We start from the raw sequence: 8,444 nt of genomic DNA, 5'->3' as shown, positions 1-8,444 counted from the left end.
ATAGGTATAGAAGAGAGTGAAGACTCCCAGCTCAAAGGACCAGTAAATATCTTCAACAAAATCATAGAAGAAAACTTCCCTAACCTAAAAAAAGAGATACCCATAGGCATACAAGAAGCCTACAGAACTCCAAATAGATTGGACCAGAAAAGAAACACCTCCCGTCACATAATTGTCAAAACACCAAACGCACAAAATAAAGAAAGAATATTAAAAGCAGTAAGGGAAAAAGGTCAAGTAACATATAAAGGCAGACCTATCAGAATCACACCAGACTTCTCGCCAGAAACTATGAAGGCCAGAAGATCCTGGACTGATGTAATACAGACCCTAAGAGAACACAAATGCCAGCCCAGGTTACTGTATCCAGCAAAACTCTCAATTAACATTGATGGAGAAACCAAGATATTCCATGACCAAACCAAATTTACACAATATCTTTCTACAAATCTAGCACTACAAAGGATAATAAATGGTAAAGCCCAACATAAGGAGGCAAGCTATACCCTAGAAGAAGCAAGAAACTAATCGTCTTGGCAACAAAACAAAGAGAATGAAAGCACACAAACATAACCTCACATCCAAATATGAATATAACGGGAAGCAATAATCACTATTCCTTAATATCTCTCAATATCAATGGCCTCAACTCCCCAATAAAAAGACATAGATTAACAAACTGGATACGCAACGAGGACCCTGCATTCTGCTGCCTACAGGAAACACACCTCAGAGACAAAGACAGACACTACCTCAGAGTGAAAGGCTGGAAAACAACTTTCCAAGCAAATGGTCAGAAGAAGCAAGCTGGAGTAGCCATTCTAATATCAAATAAAATCAATTTCCAACTAAAAGTCATCAAAAAAGATAAGGAAGGACACTTCATATTCATCAAAGGAAAAATCCACCAAGATGAACTCTCAATCCTAAATATCTATGCCCCAAATACAAGGGCACCTACATACGTAAAAGAAACCTTACTAAAGCTCAAAACACACATTGCACCTCACACAATAATAGTGGGAGATTTCAACACCCCACTCTCATCAATGGACAGATCATGGGAACAGAAATTAAACAGTGATGTCGACAGACTAAGAGAAGTCATGAGCCAAATGGACTTAACGGATATTTATAGAACATTCTATCCTAAAGCAAAAGGATATACCTTCTTCTCAGCTCCTCATGGTACTTTCTCCAAAATTGACCATATAATTGGTCAAAAAACGGGCCTCAACAGGTACAGAAAGATAGAAATAATCCCATGCGTGCTATCAGACCACCACGGCCTAAAACTGGTCTTCATTAACAATAAGGGAAGAATGCCCACATATATGGAAATTGAACAATGCTCTACTCAATGGTAACCTGGTCAAGGAAGAAATAAAGAAAGAAATTAAAAACTTTTTAGAATGTAATGAAAATGAAGGTACAACATACCCAAACTTATGGGACACAATGAAAGCTGTGCTAAGAGGAAAACTCATAGCGCTGAGTGCCTGCAGAAAGAAACAGGAAAGAGCATATGTCAGCAGCTTGACAGCACACCTAAAAGCTCTAGAACAAAAAGAAGCAAATACACCCAGGAGGAGTAGAAGGCAGGAAATAATCAAACTCAGAGCTGAAATCAACCAAGTAGAAACAAAAAGGACCATAGAAAGAATCAACAGAACCAAAAGTTGGTTCTTTGAGAAAATCAACAAGATAGATAAACCCTTAGCCAGACTAACGAGAGGACACAGAGAGTGTGTCCAAATTAACAAAATCAGAAAGCAAAAGGGAGACATAACTACAGATTCAGAGGAAATTCAAAAAATCATCAGATCTTACTATAAAAACCTATATACAACAAAACTTGAAAATCTTCAGGAAATGGACAATTTCCTAGACAGATACCAGGTATCGAAGTTAAATCAGGAACAAATAAACCAGTTAAACAACCCCATAACTCCTAAGGAAATAGAAGCAGTCATTAAAGGTCTCCCAACCAAAAAGAGCCCAGGTCCAGACGGGTTTAGTGCAGAATTCTATCAAACCTTCATAGAAGACCTCATACCAATATTATCCAAACTATTCCACAAAATTGAAACAGATGGAGCCCTACCGAATTCCTTCTACGAAGCCACAATTACTCTTATACCTAAACCACACAAAGACCCAACAAAGAAAGAGAACTTCAGACCAATTTCCCTTATGAATATCGACGCAAAAATACTCAATAAAATTCTGGCAAACCGAATTCAAGAGCACATCAAAACAATCATCCACCATGATCAAGTAGGCTTCATCCCAGGCATGCAGGGATGGTTTAATATAAGGAAAACCATCAACGTGATCCATTATATAAACAAACTGAAAGATCATTTCATTAGATGCTGAGAAAGCATTTGACAAAATTCAACACCCCTTCATGATAAAAGTCCTGGAAAGAATAGGAATTCAAGGCCCATACCTAAACATAGTAAAAGCCATATACAGCAAACCAGTTGCTAACATTAAACTAAATGGAGAGAAACTTGAAGCAATCCCACTAAAATCAGGGACTAGACAAGGCTGCCCACTCTCTCCCTACTTATTCAATATAGTTCTTGAAGTTCTAGCCAGAGCAATCAGAGAACAAAAGGAGATCAAGGGGATACAGATCGGAAAAGAAGAGGTCAAAATATCACTATTTGCAGATGACATGATAGTATATTTAAGTAATCCCAAAAGTTCCACCAGAGAACTACTAAAGCTGATAAACAACTTCAGCTAAGTGGCTGGGTATAAAATTAACTCAAATAAATCAGTAGCCTTCCTCTACACAAAAGAGAAACAAGCCGAGAGAGAAATCAGGGAAACGACACCCTTCATAATAGACCCAAATAATATAAAGTACCACACCTTGGTGTGACTTTAACCAAGCAAGTAAAAGATCTGTACAATAAGAAATTCAAGACACTGAGGAAAGAAATTGAAGAAGACCTCAGAAGATGGAAAGATCTCCCATGCTCATGGATTGGCAGGATTAATATACTAAAAATGGCCATTTTACCAAAAGCAATCTACAGATACAATGCAATCCCCATCAAAATACCAATCCAATTCTTCAAAGAGTTAGACAGAACAATTTGCAAATTCATCTGGAATAACAAAAAACCCAGGATAGCTAAAGCTATCCTCAACAATAAAAGGACTTCAGGGGGAATCACTATCCCTGAACTCAAGCAGTATTACAGAGCAATAGTGATAAAAACTGCATGGTATGGGTACAGAGACAGACAGATAGACCAATGGAATAGAATTGAAGACCCAGAAATGAACCCACACACCTATGGTCACTTGATTTTTGACAAAGGAGCCAAAACCATCCAATGGTAAAAAGATAGCATTTTCAGCAAATGGTGCTGGTTCAACTGGAGGTCAACATGTAGAAGAATGCAGATTGATCCATGCTTATCACCCTGTACAAAGCTTAAGTCCAAGTGGATCAAGGACCTCCACATCAAACCAGACACACTCAAACTAATAGAAGAAAAACTAGGGAAGCATCTGGAACACATGGGCACTGGAAAAATTTCCTGAACAAAACATCAATGGCTTATGCTCTAAGATTAAGAATCGATAAATGGGATCTCATAAAACTGCAAAGCTTCTGTAAGGCAAAGGACACTGTGGTTAGGACAAAACGGCAACCAACAGATTGGGAAAAGATCTTTACCAATCCTACAACAGATAGAGGCCTTATATCCAAAATATACAAAGAACTCAAGAAGTTAGACCGCAGGGAAACAAATAACCCTATTAAAAAATGGGGTTCAGAGCTAAACAAAGAATTCACAGCTGAGGAATGCCGAATGGCTGAGAAACACCTAAAGAAATGTTCAACATCTTTAGTCATAAGGGAAATGCAAATCAAAACAACGCTGAGATTTCACCTCACACCAGTGAGAATGGCTAAGATCAAAAACTCATGTGACAGCAGATGCTGGCGAGGATGTGGAGAAAGAGGAACACTCCTCCATTGTTGGTGGGATTGCAGACTGGTAAAACCATTCTGGAAATCAGTCTGGAGGTTCCTCAGAAAATTGGACATTGAACTGCCTGAGGATCCAGCTATACCTCTCTTGGGCATATACACAAAAGATGCCTCAACATATAAAAGAGACACGTGCTCCACTATGTTCATCGCACCCTTATTTATAATAGCCAGAAACTGGAAAGAACCCAGATGCCCTTCAACAGAGGAATGGATACAGAAAATGTGGTACATCTACACAATGGAATATTACTCAGCTATGAAAAACAACGAGTTTATGAAATTCGTAGGCAAATAGTTGGAACTGGAAAATATCATCCTGAGTGAGCTAACCCAATCACAGAAAGACATACATGGTATGCACTCATTGATAAGTGGCTATTAGCCCAAATGCTTGAATTACCCTAGATCCCTAGAACAAACGAAACTCAAGACGGATGATCAAAATGTGAATGCTTCACTCCTTCTTTAAATGAGGAAAAAGAATACCCTTGGCAGGGAAGGGAGAGGCAAAGATTAAAACAGAGACTGAAGGAACACCCATTCAGAGCCTGCCCCACATGTGGCCCATACATATACAGCCACCCAATTAGACAAGATGGATGAAGCAAAGAAGTGCAGACTGACAGGAGCTGGATGTAGATCGCTCCTGAGAGACACAGCCAGAATACAGCAAATACAGAGGCGAATGCCAGCAGCAAACCACTGAACTGAGAATAGGTCCCCCGTTGAAGGAATCAGAGAAAGAACTGGAAGAGCTTGAAGGGGCTCGAGACCCCAAAAGTACAACAATGTCAGGCAACCAGAGCTTCCAGGGACTAAGCCACTACCTAAAGACTATACATGGACTGACCCTGGACTCTGACCCCATAGGTAGCAATGAATATCCTAGTAAGAGCACCAGTGGAAGGGGAAGCCCTGGGTCCTGCTAAGACTGAACCCCCAGTGAACTAGACTATGGGGGGAGGGCGGCAATGGGGGGAGGGTTGGGAGGGGAACACCCATAAGGAAGGGGAGGGGGGAGGGGGATGTTTGCCCGGAAACCGGAAAAGGGAATAACACTTGAAATGTATATAAGAAATACTCAAGTTAATAAAAAAAAAAAGAAATACTCAAGTTAATAAAAAAATAATTGGAAAAAATGGAAGGAAAAAAAGAAATTAGGGACAAGACACCATACACAATAATCACAAATAATATAAAGTACCTTGATGTGATTCTAACCAAACAACTGAAAGATCTGTATGACAAGAACTTCAAGTCTCTGAAGGAAAAAATCAAAGATCTCAGAAGATGGAAAGATCTCCCATGCTCATAGATTGGCAGGATTAATATAGTAAAATGGCCATCTTGCCAAAAGCAACCTACAGATTCAATGCAATCCCCATCAAAATTTCTACTCAATTCTTCATACAGTTAGAAAGAGCAATTTGCAAATTTATTTGGAATAAGAAAAAACATAGGGTAGCAAAAACTATTCTGAACCATAATAGAATTTCTGGGGAAATCAACATCCCTAACTTCAAGCTGTATTACAGAGCAATCAGAATAAAAAAATTATGGTATTGGTACAGGGACAGGTAGGTAGATCAATGGAATAGAATTAAAAACCCAGAAATAAACCCACACACCTAAGGTCATTTGATCTTTGACAAAGGAGTTAAAACCATCCAATCAGAAAAAAAGACAGTGTTTACAAATGGTCCTTGTTCAACTAGAGGTCAGCCTGTAGAAGAATGCAAATCAATCCTTTTTTATCTCCTTGAACAAAGTTCAAGCCCAAGTAGATCAAGGACCTCCACATAAAAGCAGATCCACTGAAAATAATAAAAGAAAAAATGGGGACTGCTCCCAAACCCTGTGGGAAAGAGAGCTCACCGCCCGGACAGGTGGGCACTCCTGAGACTGCAGGGTGGAAGAGACCACCTGTACTGCCCACCCCCGCCCACATCCCTGGCCCAAGAGGAAACTGTATATGGCCTCTGGGAACCGGAAGATTGGAGCACTGGAGCTGCAGGTCCCCCGGGACCTGAAGGGACCCGAACAACAGTTCTCTGCACCCAAATCCTGTGGGAGCGAGAGCCAAATCTTCAGAGAGGTAGACACGCCTGGGAAGCCAAAAGACACTACACTCTGCCCACATTTCTGACTCCAGAGGAAAACACCTAATGCCATCTGGGACCCCGGTGCACAGGGGGCTCCCAGAAAAGGCAGCGCAGGCCCTCCTGGTTGCTGCCCTCACGGAGAGCTCAATAGCAACACCCTACGAGCAAACTTGAGCCTCGGGACCACAGGTAAGACCAACTTTTCTGCTCCAAGCAACCTGCCTGGTGAACTCAGGACACAGGCCCACAGGAACAGCTGAAGACCAGTAGACAGGAAAAACTACACGCCCGAAAGCAGAACACTCTGTTCCCATGACTGACTGAAAGAAAACAGGAAAACAGGTCTACAGCACTCCTGCCACACAGGCCTATAGGACAGTCTAGCCACTGTCAGAAATAGCAGAACAAAAGTAACACCAGAGATAATCTGATGGCGAGAGGCAAGCGCAGGAACCCAAGCAACAGAAACCAAGACTGCATGGCGTCATCGGAGCCCAATTCTCCCACCAAAGCAAACACTGAATATCCAAACACACCAGAAAAGCAAGATCTAGATTTAAAATCACATTTGATCATGATGCTGGAGGACTTCAAGAAAGACATGAAGAACTTCCTTAGAGAAACGCAGGAAAACATAAATAAACAAGTAGAAGCCTATAGAGAGGAGTCACAAGAAAATAAATTATTATTTCACAGAAAAAGATATGTTAATAATATCCTTTAACAAACTATAAAATTACCTACATATTATACAATAGAAATGATAATTAAACTACACAAAGAAAGGTTTTATTCCCACCCCATTATACTAGCAAAAATCCAACTTTGACCACTCACTTGATTGATAAGCAGGTAGATAAACAGCATTCTCAAATATTTGGAGGTGAGTGTGATCCCTATTCAACATTGAATGGAGTGGTGATTTTGCTATGTTATAGAACATTGTCTGGTTGTTTCCAGAACAATGAAAGGGAGGGAAGGAGGGAGAAAAGGAAAATAACAGAGATAGACAGGGAGGCATTGTGGGCTGTGGTGGTAGTAGTGTGGAACTAGAGGAGAGAAAATAGATGGGGAAGAGACAAGAAAAGAAGAGAAAATGAGAAAACAGAGCAGGAAGGAGAAAGGAGAGGAGGGGAGAGAAAAGACAGGCAAGTAAACAAATAAATATATTTGCTTTTTTACCCAGCAGTCCCACTTGTAGAAGTCTTTTCTCAAAATACTTGTCAAGAAGTAATGAATAGCTGTTTGCCCCATCTACTGAGAATGAAGACCATTCTCAGCCATCAGACTGTCAACATTCCAGAAAATGTCAACATCACTCTGAAGGGGTGCACAGTCATTGTGAAGGGCCCCATGGGAGCTCTGTGGAGGGACTTCAATCACATCAATGTAGAGCTGAGTCTTCTAGGGAAGAAAAAGTAAAGGCTCCGTGTTGACAAGTGGTGGGGTAACAGGAAGGAACTGGCCACTGTCAGAACCATCTGCAGTCATGTTCAGAACATGATCAAAGGTGTTACACTGGGCTTCCATTACAAGGTGACGTCTGTGTATGCTCACTTCCCTATCAATGTGGTTATTCAGGAGAATGGGTCTTTGGTTGAAATCCAAAATTTCTTGGGTGAAAAATACATCCAGAGAGTTCGGATGAGGACAGGTGTTGCTTGTTCTGCCTCTCAAGTCCAGAAGGATGAATTAATCCTTGAAGGAAATGATACTGAACTTTTTCCAAATTCAGCGGCTCTGATTCAGCAAGCCACAACAGTTAAAAACAAGGATATCAGAAAGTTTTTGGATGGCATCTATTTTCTGAGAAGAGAACCATGCAGCAGCCTGAAGAATGAGACCTCAGTTTCCTAGCTCCAGAAATAAGATCCTGATCACAAGTACAATTTGGATCTTTGGGAACAATAAAAGACGTATATATTGAAAAAAAGAAGTAAAGAATACTCTTGGTATAGACTCATAATCTTCCACTGGAATCTACAGACTCACTTGCTGTCTTGCTGCAGCATCCCTGCAGGAGTTACACCTTTCACACCACATCCTGGGGACTCTGCTACACTGGCAGCCTTTCCCTCTTGGCTATCTCTACTCCTTTGTGTCACTTACCTACCTACCCAACCAACAATTGCATTCTACAAGGGACTTCACAGCCTCCATACTTGTGTAGAATCTAGACTAGGGAGTAGCAGCTGAACATCAGAACACTCAACCAAAAAGACAAAACCAGATATGTATACCAAGAAATACTTCAAACATTACAATTCCATATGCCTAGACCCCAGCACAAAAGCACAAGCATAAACAACTAAGGAAATATG

At 40.7% G+C, this 8,444-nt stretch overlaps 1 pseudogene; it reads left to right on the top strand.

The window, feature by feature from the left end:
* The first annotated feature begins 7,386 nt into the window (after positions 1–7,386).
* Rpl9-ps12 (ribosomal protein L9, pseudogene 12) lies at positions 7,387–7,964 on the top strand (annotated as a pseudogene).
* The last annotated feature ends 480 nt before the right edge of the window (positions 7,965–8,444 follow it).

The sequence above is a fragment of the Rattus norvegicus genome, chromosome 3, assembly GCF_021556685.1.
Source record: "Rattus norvegicus strain SHRSP/BbbUtx chromosome 3, alternate assembly SHRSP_T2T, whole genome shotgun sequence".
In the NCBI taxonomy this organism is placed as follows: Eukaryota; Metazoa; Chordata; class Mammalia; order Rodentia; family Muridae; genus Rattus; species Rattus norvegicus.
Note: the sequence above shows the minus strand (reverse complement) of the source record. Positions and strands in the feature narration are given on the sequence as shown.